General features: G+C 37.9%; 1 long non-coding RNA gene across 1 annotated transcript in view; it reads left to right on the top strand.

The window, feature by feature from the left end:
- The window catches only part of Gm41244, a 79430-nt gene extending 56210 nt beyond the window's left edge, over positions 1 to 23220 (top strand). Inside the window, exons 2-3 of the long non-coding RNA XR_874953.2 lie at positions 22622 to 22668; positions 22740 to 23220. This is a non-coding gene — a long non-coding RNA (predicted gene, 41244). The remainder of the gene's footprint in view (positions 1 to 22621; positions 22669 to 22739) is intronic.
- The last annotated feature ends 1044 nt before the right edge of the window (positions 23221 to 24264 follow it).

The raw sequence follows: 24264 nt of genomic DNA, 5'->3' as shown, positions 1-24264 counted from the left end.
TTTATCACAAATGAACTACAAATGTGGATTTATTGGGAAACAAAATATTTAAAAAGAAAACAAAAGATTGACTGGAGGGATAGTTCAGCGACTAAGAGTGTTGTCTGCTGTTCCCGGGAACCCAGGCTTAATTCCCAGCATGCACATGGTGGTTCACAATCACCTTTAGTTCCAGGTGACTTCACAGCCTCTATGGCCTCCATGGACACTGGATATGCAAAACACTCACAGATACAAATACATATGAATACTTAATGTGTTTATCTGTGAGTGATATATATATATATATATATATATATATATATATATATATATATGTCAAATATGAAGACATTACCATTCAGGAAAATGACATTTGTGAGTCTCTTCGTATAATTTTTACACATATCACTATAAATCTTTCTTAGTAAGCTTTATACTACTTCATATGGGATAACAAAGTTTCTCTATTCACTTCAGTTTCACTGAACGGTATTATTTGTCCAAGGTAGTAGTGGACCACAGACTGTCTTCAGTATCTTCTCTTTGTCTGGGTGTCAGTGTAGCTGACTTTGTTTCTTGGAGTGTGTGACAAAGCTGCTATATTGGGACCAGGATACATGTCCTTTTGCCACTTTCCTCATGTCTCTCATGACATAATCAGTTGACTGATTTTCCAAAGACATGGGGCAACTTTTTATTTTTTAATGTATCAACGTGATTTTTTAAAAAAGTTTTTCATTCATTTTATGTTTATGACTTTAGCACAAACATTTAGCTCTATGCATTAGATTATGACATTAATCCATCTCCTTTCAGCCTGAGGTACCCTCATCTCAGAGACAAAAGCACCCCCAGAAAGCAGTTCCATGATACAACAATCCAGCCTCTCATATTAATTTACTATGAAAGGACTCAAAAAGTCCACACTACTCATTTATGTTTCTCTTTCAAGTTCTGAATAGCAGGATGCTCTTCCTTTAACAGTTTTAAAGAATTTCATTCAATAATTTAACATGTATTTACTGAATACATTACAGATTATTAATGAATAAAGCTGAAAGAGTCTACATCCTTATCACGCTTCTAAGGTAGAAGAGGAGGTAGACATTAAAGTTAAAGTTGAAAGAACCCTGAGTGATGCACATGTCTAGAATAGCAATGACTAGTCAAAAAAAGACAAGGAAAGACATTTTCCCATCCATCAGGAAAGTATAATAAATTAACTTCAAATGTAGTGGCTTCAGAAAGACCTATTGTACGCACAGATTGAGCTAGGAATTCAAAAAGGCTCAGTGAGAGGGGTGGCCTTTTGCCCTTGATGTCTGGGAACTCAGTAGGAGGCGTCCCAGGGAGAAGGCTCGAATCTTCACGAAGACATTCACTCAGATGTCTGGGGCATGATGCCAACTTTTAGTTAGGATTTTAGCCAGGGCAGCTGGATACAGCCACATAAGGCTTCTGCATCTGGCTTGAGCTTCCTATAATACCATGGTTGACTTTCAAACCTGAGCATCCAGAGAGACAGAGAGCAAATCTTGCAGATGAGAACTATATACATTTGGTGACTCAGCACCAGAAGTCACATAGCATCACTAATGACATATTCTGGTTGGTACAGTCAAAAGACAACCTAGGTTAAAGGACTGTTGAAATAGGCTTATCCTTCAATGCTTAATATTCTGTGAGTGCATATGCAAACACACACACACACACACACACACACACACACACACATCTGTATTGGAGTAATTTTGAGAAAAATGCAGTCTGACATAGTATGTTTAAGAACATACATTTAGATTGAAGTTAGTCAGAATGCAATACAGATGATACAAGATCACAATGTAGCCAGAACAAACACTGAGAATAAGGATCCTGGGATGAAGAAATAATTAACTGGAAAACAAAAGCCGGTATAGTTGGACATAGAGGATAAAAAGCAAGAGGTAAATGAATCATAATCAACTGGGCATTGCAAGCACTGGTTAAGTAAGAGTTCAAGCAAAGTCTCTAAGTTATGCTGAAGATACTCACACCTCTTCCTTAGAACACGAGAACTCAGCAGGTAGTGAGAACTTGACAGTGACATGATAAGACTTATGGTTATATATGTCAAGAGATTATATTGCAGCATGCAAGGGTAGACAGGTAGGTCCCCGAGGGAACTCTTGCTGTGGCTGGGACAGTGTGGTAGTGTCGGAGAAAGAGACAAGTCTAAGGATTTAAGATTTACAAAGGTATAATGAATTCGAATGGACAAGCTTTTTGGAGTTGTTTGTGAAGCATAAGAGAATGGCCACCTTTGAGGACAGCTTAGACATATTAGTCTAAATGTATCTGCAAAAATGAATAGAAAGAAGAGGGTTTGGTTGAAATCATAAAGCACCTTAGAGAAATATGAATCTGAAGATCTTTAAAAGCTATGGTGAAACATCTCACAGTAAATGGGTCTGGGGCTTAGGAGGGATGAAGTGTGCATTTTATGTCATTGGATGGATGGTACTTAGATGAGCCCTAGATGAGATCAGAAGAGGACATCACGAATGTGGAATGTGAAGTGACTCATAGACCAGGTTAGTTAAAGATTAGATGGGACTATATCAGCCAGGCAAAGAAAAGTGACTTAGAAAAACAAACTAGACCTTGAGAAATATTTTAAGCACCTCCACAGATGGAGCTATCACTTTTCAGGGTCAATTTGGAAAATAATTGAAATAACGTAGACAGAGTTTAGGGAATGGTCTGGATATAAGTACTAGCTTTCTAGGACCCTACTTCCTGGAGTATGAAGAAAATTTACAAAATTGAAGCTGGGAAATGTTTAATCCACTACTAGTGAAAAGTAAAGTGTATATTTGTAACTGACATAAAATACATTTTTATACACATTTAGGTTCATGTGTTCAGAATAATACAGTTTGTGCCCTATATGAATTGAAATTAGCAATAAGTGTGAAAGTGAGTTAATATTCATGTTAATTTTCAATTTTGTAAGACTATTCTGAAATTATGGCCAATAAAACTATAGATTTTTCTACCATAGTGAACACTTTCTACATTCTGCAATACAGAAGGCTGTTTATGGGGAGAGAGTGTCCATATCTTTGAACCTCTTCAGTAATCCTTTTTCACTACGTACAAAGGAAACGGGGATGCACAATTCATGGTAATGAAAGGGCTTGCTCTTGTTTAGCAGATCTAGGGAAGTATCTTGTGGGATTAGTGTGGACATTGTCTATCTGAATGTCTCTAGCTGGCATTTCTGTGGAACTCTGATAAAATTTGGTCTAGAATGGACCTTAATGTCCCATACTGTTAAAGGCTCATCCCCAGTTTGGTAATATTTGGAGTTAGTGAAAACATTAGGAAGTGGCACCTGGTAGGGAGTTTCTAAGTCCCTGGGCATGTGACTTAGGAAGGAGGGTTTGCTTGGTTCTCAGTTGCAGAAGTTTCTACCCATAGTTACTTGGCTCATTCCTTTTGGTCCTGAGTTTTGGAAGAAGCTTACAAAAAAAACAAAAACAAAAACAAAAAACATGTGATGGTACAAATTAGCTCAGTTCATAGCAGGCAAAGAGAACCACTGGACAAGATAGGGCTAAGGTCCCAATGTTCTTTTAGGAAAACAACCTAGTAATATAACTTTTTTTTTAATATATTTTTTATTAGGTATTTTCCTCATTTACATTTCCAATGCTATCCCAAAAGTCCCCCATACACTCCCCCCCCCACTCCCCTACCCACCCACTCCCACCTTTTAGCCCTGGCGTTCCCCTGTACTGGGGCATATAAAGTTTGCAAGTCCAATGGGCCTCTCTTTCCAGTGACTAGGCCATCTTTTGATACATATGCAGCTAGAGTCAAGAGCTCTGGGGTACTGGTTAGTTCATATTGTTGTTCCACCTATAGGGTTGCAGATCCCTTTAGCTCCTTGGGTACTTTCTCTAGCTCCTCCATTGGGGGCCCTGTGATCCATCCAATAGCTGACTGTGAGCATCCACTTCTGTGTTTGCTAAGCCCTGTCTTAGTCTCACAAGAGACAGCTACATCTGGGTCCTTTCAGCAAAATCTTGCTAGTGTATGCAATGGTGTCAGCGTTTGGAAGCTGATTATGGGATGGATCCCCGGATATGGCAGTCTCTAGATGGTCCATCCTTTCGTCACAGCTCCAAACTTTGTCTCTGTATATAAAACACCATGGCCTTCCATGGGTGTTTTGTTCCCAATTCTAAGAAGGGGCAAAGTGTCCACACTTTGGTATTCGTTCTTCTTGAGTTTCATGCATTTAGCAAATTGTATCTTATATCTTGGGTATCCTAAGTTTCTGGGCTAATATCCACTTATCAGGGAGTACATATTGTGTGAGTTCCTTTGTGATTGGGTTACCCCACTCAGGATGATGCCCTCCAGGTCCATCCATTTGCCTAGGAATTTCATAAATTCATTCTTACGTTTTTGTCCACTAAGTGTCATCTCATAAACATAACACCACAGTAGCATCACTTTCTGAAGAGCAAGTGTATAACACATATGCCTTTGAGATTTCCTTCCACACTGCTGTATTTACCACAGTGTACTGCCAAATCCAGGGCTAAAAACAGCGGAGAGTCATTGACAGCACCCTCTAAAGCCAAGACTTTTCTCCTTGCAGGTTCATGATTGTAGAAATTTGCTGCAGTGTTAAAAAGCTGAGGAACCTCAGTTCTAAGGGAATTGACAGAAAATTATACCTCCATTGGCATATATAAACACATATTATAGACAGGCTACATGATATATAATTATATAAATTTATATATAAAATTATACATAACAATTATATTTATATAACTTATAAATATTATAATAATTATATATTATATACTTCTATAATATATACCATAAAACTATAATAATTATAATAACATAATTATGTATAATATTGTATAGAACTATATACAATATTTTGCATTACATAATATAGTATATAGTATTATCCATTATATAATATACAGCATATAATATAATATATGCTATACATTACTCTATATTAGATGTAGTATAAAATAATAAACACACACACACACACACACACACACACACATATATATATATATATATATATATATATAGTTTGGCTCCTGGCTATTCATTTTAAAGTAATTGTTAATCTTGATGATGCAAAATTATGAACACTTTAATTTGAGACAGAATTTTACGTAGCTGTGGCTGTTCTGACATTCTCTCTGTAGACCAGGCTGTCCTTGAACTTACAGAGTTAGGCTGTCTCTGCCCCCTCATGTTACAGGATTAAGTGTGTGTCAGCACTCCCAGCTTGAATAATAATAGTGCTTTAACAGATGGTTTTAACTTTCTGAGTTCAAGTTTCTCAGTGTTGACAGAGCAGATGGGGAATACATATTATTGAATGTCTACTGGTTTGATGTCCAGTTTGCACTGGTACAGAGAACCGGTTGAAGATGGAGCTTATGAGTAGAACAGTCATTTATAACCTTCACTTCTGGCTCCATCATACATTTTAAGGTATTTCCTGGAGTGGTAGTTGGAGTATTAATGAATCCACTTATTGATATATTGGTTGATGTCTGCTTCTTATAATTTGGTTCTTCTCTGAAAGAGGTTCACTCAACTGACTTTAAGGAGTCCACAATGAAGTAGGAACTTTACTTAAGTCAGAAGCTTTCTTTCATGTCTGTGGTCAACAACTCAAATTTAATCCTAAAACAGACAGCAGCCACTAGGATGGCCAGCATTTGCAACCGTCCTAGAAAGGAGCAGTGTGGCGTGAATAGGTGTGGATCGGCTGATATTTCACTTTTCCTAGGACATATGGTCTTTAGGTGAGTAGGAGGACTGTACGGACTGGGTTGAAAACATTAATGAATAGCTTTGCTCCCAAGCTTAACTTTATAAGGCTAGTTGTTGCACTGTGTCAGGCATTGTGTTAGCCCCCTGAATGTATATCAACATCAGTGGCTCTCAAGACTGTTGTTGACCATGGGAATTGTCACAGAGACCCTTTCCAGCAAAGTATTGGAGGCACCATTCCCCAGAATTCATTGCTTTCCTCTTTTTAAACGTTCTGGGGAACTCAAAGCCTCGCATACTAATAAGCTCCATCCAGGCTTGCCTGAGTTTCTGATTCAGCAGCTCTGGGCTGGCACCTAAGCATTGGCACTTCTTGTCCTTTATAAGGATATGCTAAGGCTGCCAGTCTCAGAGATGCGCTTGGAGGATTATTACATTACACAGAGACCTTGTCCTTAGTGTGTTTACAGACATGTCCAAGGGAGCAGGTAGCTTACAGTAGACCAGGTGTGAGCTGTGACAGTGGAGACTAGCACACATTTAGCTTTATGTTAACTGGTGTGTTAGTGATTTGCAGCAGGCAAACATCTGATGCAATAATGGAGACTTCCTGTCCACTAAGTCCAGTGGTATGAACCTTCTAATGAGAAAGCACAGTTGCAAAGCATCCTTACCTGATGGACAATGTTGACTGTTGTTATCTGTCAACTGCCTCTTTCACAATCAACCTGCATGCTGTGCAGACTAACCATTGGGGAACTCCTTTCCTCTCTGATTCCATCACATAAATGTTGACTGTATTTCCTGGAAGTTATATGACACTTGATATATGAAGTTTGATTTTGATTCTTTCTTCCTCTTATGCACAGTTGTAAATACAATGAATTATTTCAGAGTCTAAATAAATGTCATTTTTTCTTATCCCTTCCTTCCTTCCTTCCTTCCTTCCTTCCTTCCTTCCTTCCTTCCTTCCTTCCTTCTTTTCTTTCTTTCTTTCTTTCTTTCTTTCTTTCTTTCTTTCTTTCTTTCTTTCTTTCTTTCTTTCTTTCTTTCTTTCTTTCTTGCCTTTCTTCTTTCTTTCTTTCTTTCTTTCTTTCTTTCTTTCTTTCTTTCTCTCTCTCTCTCTCTCTCTCTCTCTCTCTCTCTCTCTCTCTCTCTTTCTTGTTTTCTTTCTTTTTCTTATCAAGGTTTATCTTCTGACCCAATTTAAGCAACATCAACTGGGAGATTATTTTATTCATTGAAGAGTGGGAAGAAAACCTCTAAACTTTTGAAGACAGATTTTGTTAGTACAAAGAAACGATGTGAAGAGTCTGTAATCATTTTATTTGAATCATCAGAGGGTAGAAAAGTTATTTCTTTCAAATTTTGCTTTAGAGAGAGACTGAAGAGGCATTGCACACAGTGTAGGTGTTTTCCTCCGAGGTTAGGCACTTAAATTTGTTCCAAGCATGGAACAATTACCTCCCAAAGCATATTTTGGAAACTAATGAATGCTTATCCCCATATTTCTATCATCTCGATTGCGTCAGATGATTCTCTGTTCTCCTGGAATCTTGCTTGCTGTATTCTTCTGTCTCTTCACACATATATTCTTACAGGAAAACAAAACAAAAAAAAAAAAACCCCTTGTTTCTTGATAGCTAGTATCTTAAGACTATTTATGAGTCCGATCTTCTATTCTCTTTACCCACCTTCCTCATGTACCCCTGAGTTCTGACTCAACATTCCCAGTGGACATTGGCTCTTCCTATGACCTTTGATGTTTCTTTAGGACACCATGGGAGGAAGCCAAAGAGTCCTAATCACAGTTATGTTCTTTAAAAAGAACATAGATCAGGTCATATCTTTACATAATTGTAAGATGACAGCTGTGGATAAATAAGATTAAAACATGCTCAGAATGGTACAGAGTCACCCTCTATCACACTTTCTCTATGTAGCTGTATCTGGGTTTGTAGCATGAACCAGCCTTGGCACTTAAATGCCTCTAACCGGACCCCATGATCATAACTGCCTGATTTCCTAAGCTGCTGGCGGTTCCAGGAAACCCAAAGGTCAAACCATCCGCTAAATATCACTGTCCTTGGGCTTGGCCTTCTTCTTGTGCCCAAATGACAACATGTCTGTATGCTAGAAGGGTGATTGTGGGAACTTGGGTGTCAGTGTCTGTATTCAGGGTCACCACAGGTGAGAACAAATTTTATCTTACTAAGACATCATTTCATGTCATTGAAATATCTACATTTTCTTTATATGCTTCTACTAAGGACCCTGAAGATTTCTTTCAGTGTCTAATTTGGAGCTCCTCAGGTTATCATAGATAGGCTGCTGAGTCCTGTTTCTTAGCAGTGCATTCTTGCACTGACTGCTGACTCCCTCTTCCTCTACATAGTTGCCACTCTCATAATTATAAGGACTTCCTTCTTGGCTTACTATCAAATCCTGGGTTCCAGTCTAGGAACTTTTTATAAACAGAGATGATTGGTTACAAGGAAATGAAACCTTCTCAAGATTATTTAAACAATACTGCATGCTTACTGTCAAGGTTTAGGTCGCCTCAGTCAAGTCTTATGACAGTTGTAGCTGGCAGCAAGTATTTGTCTAGAGCCATGTTTGAGAGTTAATTCGGACCTGAGAGTCTTCAGGCTTGTATTCAGGACTCTGGTGTAATTGCTCTGTGATTTTTTTTTATTTGTTTTTTTTTTTCAGCTGCTTCTCTTAGCTCACTGACTTCACATCTTTGTATCTTTCTAAATATACTAAAGAAACGGACAAATTCTTTTTTTTTTATCCACAAGTTACCATTTGTGGTATGGTTTTAGAGGAAAATATATACTTCGAACTATTGAAAGGGTTTCACTATATTTTTAGATATTTTGTCAGCCATATTTTCCAAAAGTTTGGATTTACTTCAGCTACTTCTAAAAATAAGCAGTCTAAAGTTGTGCATGTAGGCAGTATCTATATACATATTGTATTAAAACTACCTAGAAATGGATTTTTCAGTTTTATCTCTGTTGGATTCTAAAAGCCAAACTTCCTCCTATAGCTGTGATTTAACCACTGCAGTGCAGTTATGCTATGACGCTTTCTCTTTTAGATCTACCATGCTATGGTACTAGAAATATCTATTTAACAATTCAGGTTCCTTTTAATGTACAGCGATTATGATGAATCACTAAAATGACTGAGCCTTATACTGGAAATAAGTTTACATAAGTGTGGATAATAAGCAAGTTATTAATTTACAAAGAAAACTATTATTACTCACAGCAAATCATCATTCCATATTTGGATAGTAAATTCTACTGAACAGAAGCAGCTATAAAATTAAATGCAAAAAAGAGACATTTGATAATTTACTATAAATCTAGAGGACTAAAATACTGCCTATAATTACCATGGTTTGTATTTTACTTATTATATAGTGAAGACTTGTAATTTTAACCCTATTTGCATATGCTAAATACTTTACACTATTCATGTCTTTGTGTGAGTTGCCTAGATACTGCCTGCCTATCATATTTTTTAAAATATCAAAATGAAAATCTTCTAGAAGTTTGTGTTTTGGGGTGCAATGATACACTCTTATAACTAGTACTTGAGAGGCTGAGATGCCAAGGCAAGAGAATTACTGTGGGCTTAAAGCATGATTGGATTATATGGTGAGATTCTATCTCAGAAAATAAGCCATAGCAATGAAGTAGATCTTTGATACAGTAAATAAAAAAAATGCACATTCTTAATAGATAGTTAAAAGGGCTTTCACATGCTCTCTCACTCAGTAGTCACCCGAGCACTCAGTTTGAGAAGAAGTCTGAGTGTTAATGAATAAAGACAGAGACCTAAAATGGTGCAAGATATCTGCCAAACAAAATAATTGTCGACGACTATCAACAGCCCAGAGAAAAAGAAAAAGAAGAAAAAAAAAAAGAGTAAAGACAGCAGCAGATGCTTTTTAAAACGAGGTTGACCACAGCTTTCTGTGATCTGTGAACAAAGTTCTTAGTAATCTCAATGTGTGTGTCGTTTCCTCTGTTGTTTGGTTTCTGCACCAATAGTTTAGAAGAGAATGAAACTTGGAAGAAACCTAAGACACATTAACACATATGGTAGAGAGCATCACAATATCAAACTTTCTCAACTTCTTATATGATTTAAATGCAGCGAACCACGTTGAAAACTTTCTCAACGTGAACTTCAGAGAAAGACTTTGAAAGGAGCACTATGGTACTATCTTCTCTACAGCCAGCATTCCGCAGGCATGCCACAGTCATCATCCACCCTGATGGAATCGAGTCTGCTATGTTCATATATAAATATCCAGTAAACCAACTCCCATTGGAATAGTTCGACATGTTTGCTAGCCTAACTGGAAATGAGCATGATGTGTTTAAATACTTCCTGTGAAATTAAGGCTTTAAAGCTTCCCCTTTCCTTGTTTATCAAATGACAGTCTGTTGGTTTTTCTTTTTTATTTTATTATTGTCTTCTAGAAGACTGTTTGTTTTCCAATAAGAGGAAGAAAAGTGGGTGGAGATGTGGATTGGGGAGGAGGTGGAGGACTGGGGAGGAGGTGGAGGACTGGGGAGGAGGTGGAGGACGACATGTGAGGATAAAGGGAGAGAAAATCATAATCACAATGGGAGAAAAATATCAATATTTAATAAAAGAAAAAAGAGGGGGTCTTACAAGAAACGGGAGTACGAACAAGTCAGTGGTAATTATCACACTGTACTTTTTTGACCTCAAGAAAGCTAACCAAAAGTAATGTCTGATTATCTTCTCAAGGCCTAAGAAATCCTTGCACAGTTTCCCAGAAGAATAAATGTAAAAATTGTAGCTATAGGGAGGACTTTTTGAAGCTTGTAGCAAGGGAATTCTGTCTGACTCAAGCACTGTAGTCTGTGTCTGTGGAGCGCGGTGCTTCTGCAACTTCAGTTAACAAAAGTCAAGGCCATTAGAGTTAACATGAAGGACTAGGGCTGGATCTAGAGCTCGATAGGATAGTTTGCCTAACATTCAGAGCAACAGCTCAGAACCCGGGTTCCCAACCCTTTCAGATCCTTACACTTGGTTCCCAGGCTTGAAAACTGTAAGCCAACGTATTTCCATATGCTGGAAGTAAAACAGGAAGACGAAAACAAAAACAAACTGAAACTAAGACAAACTAAAGTATTGTGGAAGAAGAATGGAAAGAAGAAAGATGAAATTATATTGGTGCTGAAGCAAAATCTAATTGGATATAGTAAGATAACGGAATGATTGGACAAAGGTCAGTGGCTCCTCTTTTAAATAGAGAAGCTCAAGCTCTACTTATTTGAGGAAGTTGTACAAAAAGCTAAATGCTAGGTAGAAGGTTAAAAGTCATACTAGATACAGTGTAAAGCCCCCCTTCACCCTGAAGAACACTTGGTTTTTGGAAATGTATATTTGAACTTTATATCAAAGCTAATTATTGGATATGATAATATGACTACTATTCATAGATCATAAATTATAGTAAAATGTGAAGTCAATTTGTCTCTGTGTTAAGAAAAAACTGTTCTATGTGTGTTTACTTGGAGTTAGATTTTTTTTTTCTAACATCATCATCCATTCCGGAGAGTCTTCCTCAAACTGTGTCTCTTCTGTGTCTGTGTAAATGGTGTGAGGGTTATGGAACTGCCTTTATCTCATACTGCAAATCCACTCCCATGGGATCAAGAGTGTCCAACACCAATGTTCCAACATCAGAGACGGGACCAGATTCTGTGACTTGTAGCTATACACCACTATGCATTAAACCTGTGGTTAATTTTTGAAAACTGAAAAAAGTTACATATTGCACATATACGATGAATTTAAGTAGAATTTTTATATGTAAAACTCAATTTATGCTGGAAATTTTAGGGACTGCTGGATAGTTTTAGTTTAGTTTATTCAAAATTATTAAAAATTAAAACAAAAACAGAGAAGCAGGATTTGACTGATAGACCGTAGTTGACCTCCCATAACATAGTCCTGTTCACAGAAGGTTCTCTGCTATCTGTGACCTTCTCAGATTATCCTATGGCAACCTTAGGGTGTTGGGTAAGGATGCAGGACTCACCCCAGTGCTTATAAATCAGTCCACAAAGCACAATGAGTGTGCCCCACTAGGAAGGGACCATTTCTGTGCTGTACCCATCTCTTTTCTCAGTTGTCCCAGACTTAGGCTCTGTCTAGTTGGATAGTTTCTATAAGGCAGCCCTTGGCCTGAGTACAGCTGATATTCTACAGTCACAGGCTCACAGCTTGTATTCACATATTTTCTACTCTAGATGGTGGACTGAATCCATGGTTCTCTTTTAAATCCACAAATCCAGCTGGCATCAGATCCTTTCTTGGTGGTGAACACAGCCCCCAGTTCTGAGTGGAGAAATGAAAGATGTTTGTCCTGCTTTCTCCCCTTGCTTTCATCACATAGCATTTTAAGTAAAAAGAGTGCTTGGGACCCCACACATCCCAGTACCTAAAATCTACTGTGTAAAGCACCAAATAATTAGTTTATCAGCATTACTTTGAGTAAAATTTGAAAAGGGAATTTCCAGAAATATATTCTTTTCAATGTTTGGATCTTAAGAAAGCAATCAGTATTAGTACAGTGAACCACACATCAGTTTTTGTTAGGATGGTCAGATGGGTTAAGTTTTATTTATTTCATTTATTTATTATTTATTTATCTCTTAAATTATTAGAGCATTCTCTTAAGAACATGGCTTAAGCTACTTCTATTGTGTATTCACTGTTCCAGCTCTCTCTGAAATTATCTCCAACTTCAGATTTACCTTATGTAAGAAATACATTGCTTCTATACTTACAAAACCATAACTTTCATTTGAAATCTCTATAGGAGGGTCAAGGAAGCAGCTTGGATTTCCTATCTGGGTGTGGAAGGAAGGAAACAATAATACTTAGGATTTCTTTCTGCACTCTCTGGATGATTGCCACAGAGCTAGAAGCAGCCACAGTTCATGTTACTCTAGAGGCCTTTGTACTCACATTTGTGACAGGGCTAGGATCAGCATCTGATTTCTTTTAACACAATACTTTTATTGATTATTTAGAGATTTCACACAATGTACCCCTATCACACTCACTTCCCAGGCCACATAGAGGGAAAGCAAGTTGCATTGTGTGGCAGAGAAACACCTCATACCCAGGAGGACACGTGAAACAGATATGCTGAGCTCCCAGGGTAGGCTGTCAGACTCACCGAGTACATAGGTTCTAGAATGCCAGGTACACTGTTAGTTCATACAATGTGACTTTACTTATTTCCTTTCAGGTTTTAATTTGGGTTGAGTGTTTCTGAGCATGGATGTACCAATCTGCAAAAGTGTTTATGGAGAAGATTAAAAATATACACAAATCACTTTATTCATGTAAAGTATCAATACAGGTCTAACTGTAGTATAAACATACAGCCGCTGACCCCCGGGCTACAAAGGGGAATCTGACGATGCTTCACAAGTATTTCCACAGCTGTCCCTCGAACTGGTGGCTCTTATATAGTGTGATCTTCCTCATTTTGCAGCCCTCAGTCTTTCCTTGGCTGCTTAACACATAGTTCTCCAGACAGAATGGCTCCTTTGGATTAAGTAATAGAAATGTTTTCCTTTGGAGTTGAAATTATTAAGATGAAATGACAACCCTGAAATAAATTTTGAAATTCTAACTCCATGACAACATCAGAATAGAAAATGAATATAAAATGCCCCTTAAGCTTTCTTTTTTGAAAATCATTGATTTAAGAAGAATTTATCAAGAGAGTTCAAAGGAGAATTTAAAGTGCTATGCACACCAAAGCTAATCACCAGTGCAGAAATGAATTGGAATAAATTAGAAAACGCTCAGTGTTATTTACTTACACTTTTGGTTTTTATTCCTCCAATCTACTCTTGGAAAACTTCATGCATGTGCACCTTGTATCCTGACACCTTCCTCACACCCTTTCCTGTTAGTTACTTAAGTTTTAATTAGAAGGTTGAAACAGGAAGCAGGGAGAAACTACATTTACAGAAATCATTTGCATTCGTATGGGTTTTTCTTTGAGATAGCTATGAGTTATCTACAAAGTACAGAGCTGTAAGAAGCTTGTACTGTGCAAAGTACAGTATCATATATTTAGATAGCCACAGAGGATGTGCAGGATGGTACTTATTTTCTCTACACGATATTGAGAGTTTTATGCTTTGAGTATGTGCAGCAAAACTCCTGTTGGCATTTAGTCATTATGTGGTAGTGTTGATATTGATGAATACTAGGGTTCAATAGGCACTTCCTGAGGGATTTCAGACTGCTACTTCCTGAAACACGAAATTGAACATAGAGGTATGGATGGTAGCAGAACCTGGGAGTTAGAAAACGGTTACACTTTCAATGGAGGAAAATAGAATAGAGCAATAGAAAACCAAGAAGCTCAAATGGCAAATGATGTGCAACTTTATGGGGGCTTTGCAGGTCACATAATGAAAGTCTCTGGGCTCAGCTGCACAGTATGGTCTTCCTTAAGCATACTCTTACATGGAGTTCATGGCATGTCTCATTGGCATCTTAAGTCCCCAAACAGGGATGTAGGATTTGCAATTTCTATGAGACATAGGTCAACTTCAGACACGCTGGTACCTCTCTGCTTCAGTCAGTGGCTTCAGACATTTCTCACTTGATTGTACCATTGGTCTGACATTTCTATTTACCAGTAAAGTTTCTCCTATGTTAATTTATAGCCTTTATCCAAAACATTTATCTAGATTCATTCTTGGTCTTATTCTCCTGCCTCAGTATTAAGAGGTGGATCTATAAGGAGTATCATATTGTGATGGCTCACAATGTGAGCTCCTGCTGTCAGGAATGCATCTAGCCTGATTTTCTTGTCTTGCACGTGCTTGCTTGTGGGCCCTTCTGGCATGTTATTACATAGCACAAAGACACATAGCAGATGCATCCTTTTGATCCTAGACTTGCCAGCCTCTGGAACCATGAGCCAAATGAATTTCTATTGTGGATAATATGCTCAGTGCATGGTATTCTGTGATAGCAGCAGAAAACAGAGTGTGAAACCTAGCAATCTTTTTGTTCTATTTATGCCTTCGACAGTTTATTCCCAAAGAACAAAGAGAAGAGACAGAGCTATGCATGAAATATGATTTTATCTTCCTTCCAAAAATATCAGTTATGAAACCATAGGTATGCCTTTGCTTTCTATACTGACTCTGTTCTTCCCCAGATATACACTGAATCTGCAAGTCTGTTTCTGATCACTCTTGTATCTTGCCAGTGTGTCTATTTTGTCTTTTACTTTTTCACGGAGTAAAGATCCAAATTTTTGGACACATTTTAATTCATATGCCAAGAACACAGCTAATTTAGCAGTGGTTGTCAAGCCTCATGCCTAACATTCTGGAGGTTGAGGCAGGGGATTGTTATGAGCTTAGGATGACTCTGACCTATATATATAGTATGTTCCAGGTCAGAATGGAAGACAGAATAGGACCCTATTTCAAAATATTCAATCAAATGAACCTAAAGTAGACAAACTAATTGACATAGATTGTTCCCTGCCTATATATCAAAGGAGAGAAAGAAGTACTTTCTAAACGGCTTCCAATGTTCCAGAGTCATTCATTCACCTCATTATGCAGGGTGGTATTCAGCTCTTTTCCCTGAGTGGGCACTTTTGAACCTTTTGAGAATTGGAAAGGAAGCTTATATGTCTTTATGGCTGTAACCCTTAGTTTCCAAAATGAATTTTTGAAGTCATTATTGTCTTAAGGAGTCAATTACAGCTTTCCCCAAGGGCTGCTATTATGCTTGGTGTCAGTCTAAAAGAAGGAGAGAAAGTCCGGCTATTCCATTCCTTTACAAATGCTTATGCTCTTTGCTTTTATGTTTTCAATGTGCAAGGATAAGGTCTGCTACTTATCTTATTGAATTTTTGTCTAAACAAGAATCTTGTAAATACTCACAGCCCCAAGAAAGCATATGGCATCCCTTTTTTAATAGGAGGAAGGAAGAAACCTTTTTGGGCACTGAAACCCAGTCCTACCTGTCATATCAAGTCAGCTGAGCCACGGTAGCTTGACAGCACAGAAGTATGCTGATATGAAACCATTTTATGTATAGTAGTAAGCAGTGACGGTGGATTTGGCCTGTGGGACATTGCTTTCCCATATCACATCTCAGGCCTTTGTTGATAATCAGTGAATCACTTTGATTACACTTCTGTCAATTGAAGCTGTTCAGAGATTTTTCCTGCTGGGTAGATTAAAAAAAAAAAAACAGTGTGGGAGAGCAGGAATTATACATCACAGAAAAGCACAAAAACTATGAAATGGTATGCTACCGTGGAATTAAGCCTGTGATATAATCAAACAAAAGATCTCAGACATTCTGGCCATCAGTTGATTTTGACTATATCGTGTGGCTTCGCCTGTGTTTATTTCACTTCCTCTGAGTTATATTTTGATATCATGATATTGGTGACAAGGAAGTATTTGTGGCAACTGAGAAGAAGATATAGCAGTGTGCAAAATGCATGTGTGTGTGTGTGTGTGTGTGTGTGTGTGTGTGTGTGTGTTCCTTTATTTCATTGTCTAGGGACCACCTATTCTTGTTTGGGCTACCTGCATACCTCTCCATGGTGCTGAAAGACCCAAAGCAGCTATGACCCAAGTTTAAAAAGAATTGTGAACTTGGAGTCAAGTACTGGATTAAAAGTCTTCTTTTAATTTGACTGCTAGAGGATATTTAAAAGATTCCCTTAGACAACTTGGCATATAGATGCGAATAAAAAAAATGTGTTGGAAAGGCATCCCATGAAATAAACAAGGTTTTCTTACCATATCTTTGAAGAACACGTTAGACTGTTCAAAGAAACTTCAAGTGAATCTGTACCTATGTAGTGCTCCAAAGAACTTAGCATCCACTGGTCACTCTGTGGCTACCATAAAAGGTCCTGAAGATGAGCTCCTTATGAAGAATCATAAAGCCCCCACTGCACTGGATCTAATGTATGTGGGCCTCTACAGTTCAAAAATTCCTCTGGGAATCCTAACTGTGGAAACTCAAAGTGTTATTCAACCATGAAGACTCTTTCCTAAAAAGAATCCTCCAGTCTTTTCTAAAAGTTTCAGTCTACAGAAACAGTTCCCTACTTTGGACTTCACACTTATTTTTGCAGGCTACAGAATGCTCGATACTTATTCTCTCACACATACACATTCATCTATATCTAAACATTTTGTAGAACTAATTTATTGCTTGTTCCATTTGGATGTACATAATTTCATTAAAAATTCTTGAAGATTTATTGAAACAAACATCTGGACTTGGAATCCTCTATCTTTGAGGTTAAGTATAATTTTATCCATTGATTGATGATTTATATGGTATCCTTAGATTATCTCAGGGGGAGGGAGAGAGTGTTCATGAATATAAATTCTAGTATATCAAATTGGTTTGTCAAATTTCTCTCAGCAATAAACAGTTCACCTTACAAAAGGCATTAGAATTACATAGCACTACAATCACTTAACCTAGAGAGCCCCCAAACTCATTATCTTTAGTATATAGATTGTCTTTAAGAAAATTATCAGTTGTGACTGAGAGAAGACTCAGAGGCTAACAGTTCTTGTTGAAATATCCTGAGGACTGGGGTTTGGATTCCAGCACCATATTGAGCAACTCACACATATGTGTAATGTTTACTCCAAGGGATGTGACACCTTCTCTGCAGAGCATGCGTGCGTGCACACACACAGAGAAATAAATAATAAAATAAATCTTTTTTAAAAAGTTGAAATAAGAAACCTACTTATGGTTTGCAACTTGCAGAACAATTAGTAGCCCATATTTCTTTCCTTTTCACATTTTAAACTCCATATCTACTCCTCTGTGTGAACTGCTTCTTTGGAAAGAGCATCTAGTCTTCTTGTCATTGATTTTTTCAACTCTTACCCTTCATGTCTTTGCATTTGCCTCTCACGTATCCTCTGCATGTAAACAACAGGATGGGTGGGGAGGTCAAACAAAGGAAGTCAGGAGTCCATGTCTCTTAAATGAAATGTGTATTTCTGCTCTTTTCATGATGATATAACTTGTCAAAGTCAATGTGCAGATCCAGCCAAAAATGACCTCATGAGAGTATGGGCCAAAGAAGGATGTGAGAGGAATGTAAGCAGCAGAGTAGTGCTGAACACTGCTGGTGCTCTAAACAGAGAGCATCTGGAATTTCATCCAGAGGATGATCCATATCTGCAATTCCAATCATAATTCATTTAAACATTCTGTTTTTTTTTTTTGGTATGACTTGACTATTCTCTCTCCTACCCTCTTTCCTTTCTTATATCTATTGTAGTAGATGATGATATAAATTATTTATTTTAGAATGGAAAATTCAATAGCTATTCCAACTATAGGTGTATCTTTATTTATGTTCTAAGATGATTAATGTGTACTCAGTATTTTATCTAATTGAATGGAATTTTTTAGAATAGTTATTACTATAGAACCCTGGCTTGCCTGAAGCATGTTTTGTAATGCAGCACAGGTTAGTGTCAGACTTGCAAGTCATTTGCCTCTCTCTCCTGAGTGCTTCAGACCACAATGTGTGCCTCCAAATGTAACAATTTTATGATATAAAAATGACTTAAAATCTGTACATTTTATTGCTGGGTCAGGAGTTTACTGACATATGGCAGTCCAATTTCTTTAAGATTAAAACCACTACTGTAATTATAAATGATGTAACTACCAACCAGCTAGTATGCTAAAACTCTAAGAAGAACATACTTGGGAGAGTGAGATGAGTCAGTAGGTAAAGGATGCTTGCTGTGTAATTCTGGTGACCTGAGTTCAATCCTGAGAACCAATGTATGTAAAGTTAGAAGGAAATGATGGAGTGTATAGATCTATCCTATAACCTACACACACACACACACACACACACACACACACACACACACACACCATGCTATGTGTGCTTCCCATCATATGCACATAAATAAAACAAAAATAAACACACAAAATTAAAAGAGGAAATCATGATTGGTCTTAGCTCCTTATTTGAGACTGGAGACCCCTGTGCTCTTGAGAACCTGTATCAATCTCTTTCTGAGTGCATGAAGGCCTTCTTCTCCATGTTGAACTAAGAGACATTTAGAATCTATGACTTCGGATCTCTTTGTTTCATTATCAATAGCACTTCTACCAGCCTCTTGATTGGAAAAGCAGCAGGAGTTTGTCTACCTTAGGTGGTTACTCTGACTGAACCAGAGAAGGCTATGCTGTCAGAGATTTTTCAGGTGAGAGTTTTTGGGATGATCTAAGAAGAGACTGAAATTGTACCTGCTACAAGAAAATACTAACTTCCTCAACTTGTTCAATGTGTGTTGTTCTTGGAGACTTGATCGTCAAATGGCTGTCCTATATAGAGCCCCGAACAGTGAAGGCTGGTGAGAAGCATCAGCTAGACGTCTACCGGACAATCCATTGGAACTGCAGATCACAACCCATGGAAATAGCCATGAAAGCCTTCTGCAGTTTCTTTCTCCTTAAAGATCAATCAGGACCAGGAAGCGGGAGTGGGTGGGTTGTGGAGCAGGGTAGGGGAAGGGTATAAGGGACTTTCGGGATACCATTTGAAATGTAAATGAAGAAAATATCAAATAAAAAATGACTATGGGAAAAATAAAAAAACAGAAAAAAAAAGATCAATGGTATTTTACATTATTTGTGACTATTGTGAAGGGTGTCGTTTCCCTAATTTCTTTCTCAGCCTGTTTATCTTTTGTGTAGAGAAAGGCCATTGACTTGTTTGCGTTACTTTTATATCCAGCTACTTCACTGAAGCTGTTTATCAGCTTTAGGAGTTCTCTGGTGGAATTTTTAAGGTCACTTATACATACTATCATATCATCTGCAAAAAGTGATATTTTGACTTGCTTGTGTCTCTAGCTGCATATATATCAGAAGATGGCCTAGTCGGCCATCATTGGAAAGAGAGGCCCCTTGGTCTTGCAAAATTTATATGCCTTAGTACAGGGGAACGCCAGGACCAAGAAGTGGGAGTGGGTGGGTAGGGGAGTGGGTGGGGAGGGTATGAGGGACTTTTGGGATAGTATTGGAAATGTAAATGAAGAAAATACCTAATAAATAAAAATGATCAATGGAAATAGTTTTTGTTTTTATTTTTCAGAGTGTGGTCTCCTGATTCTGCCATGGAGATCAGGATGTGATTTAAAAGACAAGGCATGGAGGATTTCAAGGGGGACTAATAAAAACCAGATTAAGCCCTCATAATTTTAGTAAGAGAAACTAATTGCTAATGTAGTTGAGGTATTCAGAGGCCAAATTCCTGGGGCTTTTCTGTAAAGTCCGTATGCCCTTTTGGTCTAAGGCTATCCTTATAATGGTCTCTGCTTATTCTGTAAAGACCTCTGTATGCTTATAACCTTTAGAGAGAGGTCCAGGTAGTCATGGCTGAGAAGGCCACACCCTGGTAAAGCAGCTCCCATAAAATCCAGTTACTCAACTCCTATCATAATTTCCTTTTGGTAAAGTTAGTGCCACGTCTCAAGTTGACTTGATGTGCCATTCTTGGAATTTGCTTTTCTATTACCAGAGTTGCTGTGTCTCCCATATTTCCCCAATAACCTGACCTTAGAGAAAGAGCAGTACAAGGAACACAAGATGTAAGTACTGGTTCAGGAATACTGGACGCTGTGTTTTCGAACAAGTGTATGATGCTTCTGCTCTGACAGAGCTCTGTGATGTGACGGGGAGAAAAGCTGTTCTCCCAAAGTGCAGCCTGTGATAGATACTATGCAGTTTAGACTGTGGATATCAATCAGAAGCATTCTTCACAGGGGATCCATGTCTAAAGGAAGTGGTAACTGCTATATTATTGTATCAAAAATCACTTTGGATACATAATAATGCTCATAAATGCATCAGAAGGATGTAGTAGAGAAATTGGGCATCTTGGATGTGTACACTTAAAACTACAGTTGCTTCTGGCAACTCACTTAAATGATGGGGTCCTCTGGGTCTCTGTCTATGAAGCTAGTATAAATTACTACATTATAGTTTTATTTCAGAGTCTGGAAAGCAGAAAACATGCTTGGATACTGCCTCCAGGACCTCATCCACAGTGTTCACACAGATGGTGGTCGCTGCTAGTTTTTTATTTTATTTTTTTTTTGCTGTAGAATTCTGCAGCAGAAGCATATTTGGGGGTTTTCTCACAGCAATGCACATTCCATCTGAACACTGGCAAGCCTTGAAAAGTTTCTTTCTTTCTTTTTTTTTCAGCTAGCAGCTCAAAAAGAAATGTTCCACACTGTGCAACGTACACTTTTCTCTACTTCTTTTTCTTTCGCAATCTCTTTCCCTGTAGATTTCTACTTTCTGCTTCTATTTTGTCCTACTCTTTCTCTACTTTTACATTTGCCTTGCCACATCCATCTTCTATCTCTGACTGACCAGTGCTGGATCTCCACCCAGCTAGTGACTTCAGCATCTCTTTGGACTGTGCTAACAGCTCCTAGGATCATATGGGGATCATTAAGAATGTAAACCCAGAATCTGATCACACTTGCCAATGTTTCAATCAACAGTGTCTTAACTCCAAATGGGAGAAGAAAATTAATTATATTTCAACAGTGGAATCATAACTTGACTGCTTGTTCCTTCAAATTCCACTGCCATACAACTTTTGACAAAGTTCATAGCAAGTAGGTTTAGAAAGAAAAGTGTATACATTCTACTCAATAAGACTTCTGTGAAAAAGGGCAGGCCATTGGTCTCAGACACTCATCTTCTAGTCATGTATATGTGAATATGTGTGCAAGCATGCAACTGAGAGGACAGACCACATACGGGGTTGTCTTTTACATCTGGATGTTAGTAGCATATTTCTACAGCAACTTCCTTTAAAACAAGCAGTATGTGTTTTGAAAATGCCAAAAATATTAAGATGTATTAGAAAATTAATCCTATCATTTTCATAATGATAGTACATTTAAAATATTTTTGTTGCACTATATATGCTATTTTCTGGTCAGACACATGGACATTCAAAGCTAATATACAGACATAACCCCAATGTATCCACCTTAGAAACCATAGTGTGGTATGTGAAAGACTAAACATAGTTTTCTTCTGTCATAATTTCAGCTTATCAATGAATATGCGCCTCTTCAATTTTAACATGCCCTTACCTCTTGCTTCCTCTTTAATACTCTCATCATATTATCCAGTCCTCAATCCTCTGTGAATTGACAATTGTGCTATTATTTTCACGTGAAAACACCCCTGGCTCCCACGCACTTATGTAATACTTTCAGCCATGTAACTTGTTAGGTACTTCTTTGATGACAGTTAGGCTGGTACAAAAATACCCCAAATTATGTAATCGAGAGTGTTTGACAGTGATTTATGCATTTGTAACACCTTAAAACTTTGCCATTAACAAGTGTCAGCCACGTCAAAACATACCAGGTAATTGCTTTGTGGAAAGAGATGTTACCCCAGTTAATTCCTTAACAGTGTAGGTAACTTCCTGTAGAAATGAAATTGCCTGATACTGCGAATGAGAGCTCTTCTCACGCTCGTCAATGCATAAATCTCAGTCTTAATGAGGTCCCAATCACATTTGGCTGTCATGGCTTTTAAGTCTCTAGCAGGTCTGTTAGTTGGTTCTATTAATTAGTATGCATATTTTAGCATCCTAAAATAGACATAATATTAAGCAGACGATTTTCAGATGCGTCCTTGACACGCTTTCTGGTTTTTGCACTATTTACAGGCTAAAGAATCTTCAGCACTACACGAATGGCTCTCTCTTCTGAAAAGGTAATAAACGTGTTGCAGATTTCCAGCCTCTTCCTAAGTGCACCCTGTTAACAGTTTCTATTTTCTTTCAGTTTTACTACAAATTAAAAAAAAATGTGATAAAGATCTACTATAAGCACCTTTCCTGTACTGATGAGAAATCGATGGGACTGCAGACATTTAACTGGCGCTGATGAACCCAGTCCACTCTCCTGGAGATGGTCCAGCATTAAACCCAGGTTTAGTATAATAGGAAAATTTAGTAATAGAATTAATAGGTACTGGTAGGCAATGCTCATCAAAGAATAACTTCTGACTTTTTACGAACCGTGGTGTGTGGAACAGAAAGCCAGCCCACCTGGAAGAGCTCATAGGTGTTAGGTCTGTCTCATAGTTCTTACACTGAAGGGACACATTTCCCTTTTAAAATTGTTAAGCAGAAAGTGTATGTGTTAAATATGTGCTGGAAGCATCTCACTGTGGGGTATGTCTCAATGGTGTCCTTCACTAGGTCATCAATGTGACCTGTCTGGACATTCTCTGAAGTAATTGAGTGACTCGAAAGCTTACTTTCATCTGAGTCATATAAACATTGCAGACCTTAGAGTCAGCTCATCTTTATTTAAAACAAATATTAGTGTTTCTGTGATATACTCCCAAATGTCTTTCAAATATAAATGTTGTGTTGTATCTTTCAATGGTTCTAAACGGCACTCAATGACTCACACCTTCTACTGATACATTGGTTTCTATATAATATCAATGTCAATAAAGGAGACAGGAGGAATTAAAATAACAATCGAGATGTTATTGTTTGTTAGGGGTGACTTTCTCTGAAAAACTAGCTCTATTTCGTTATTCTACCCAATACACAGTAAGGTTCTAAGATATATCAATAGTGTGTGTGTGTGTGTGTGTGTTTATAATTTAAAAGAAGCAATAGTTTATGATCCTTTATGCCCACTCCTTTGCATTGGGAGGTTTTTGTATAATATAATTGTGTTTTCTATAGCCAGTGTTCCTTTTTTAAAAGATATTTTCTTCATTTACATTTCAAATGCTATCCCAAATGCCCCTTATACACTTCCCCTGCCCTGCTCCCCTACCCACCCACTCCCACGTCTTGGCCCTGGCATTCCCTTGTACTGGGGCATATAAAGTTTGCTAGACCAAGGGGCCTCTCTTCCCAATGATGGCCGACTAGGCCATCTTCTGCTACATATGCAGGTAGAGACACGAGCTCTGGGGGTACTGGTTAGTTCATATTGCTGTTACTCCTATAGGGTTACAGACCCCTTCAGCTCCTTGGGTGCTTTCTCTAGTTCCTCTGTTGGGGGACTTGTGTTCCATCCTGTAGATGACTGTGAGCATCCACTTCTGTATTTGCCAGGCAGTGAGTGGCAAAGCCTTACAGGAGACAGCTATATCAGGGTCCTTTCAGCAAAATCTGCTGGTATATGCCATAGTGTCTGCGTTTGGTTATAGCCAGTATTCTATGATAGTATATATGAGTGGAATAAACTTCAGTCTAGAAATTGAAAGTAACTCTTAGCACAGTGCACATTCATATTCACATTAAAAATTTAAAATGCCATTTTATTATCTTTATTTACAGAG

The sequence above is a fragment of the Mus musculus genome, chromosome 14, assembly GCF_000001635.26.
Source record: "Mus musculus strain C57BL/6J chromosome 14, GRCm38.p6 C57BL/6J".
In the NCBI taxonomy this organism is placed as follows: Eukaryota; Metazoa; Chordata; class Mammalia; order Rodentia; family Muridae; genus Mus; species Mus musculus.
This window is presented reverse-complemented; position numbering and strand designations above follow the sequence as displayed.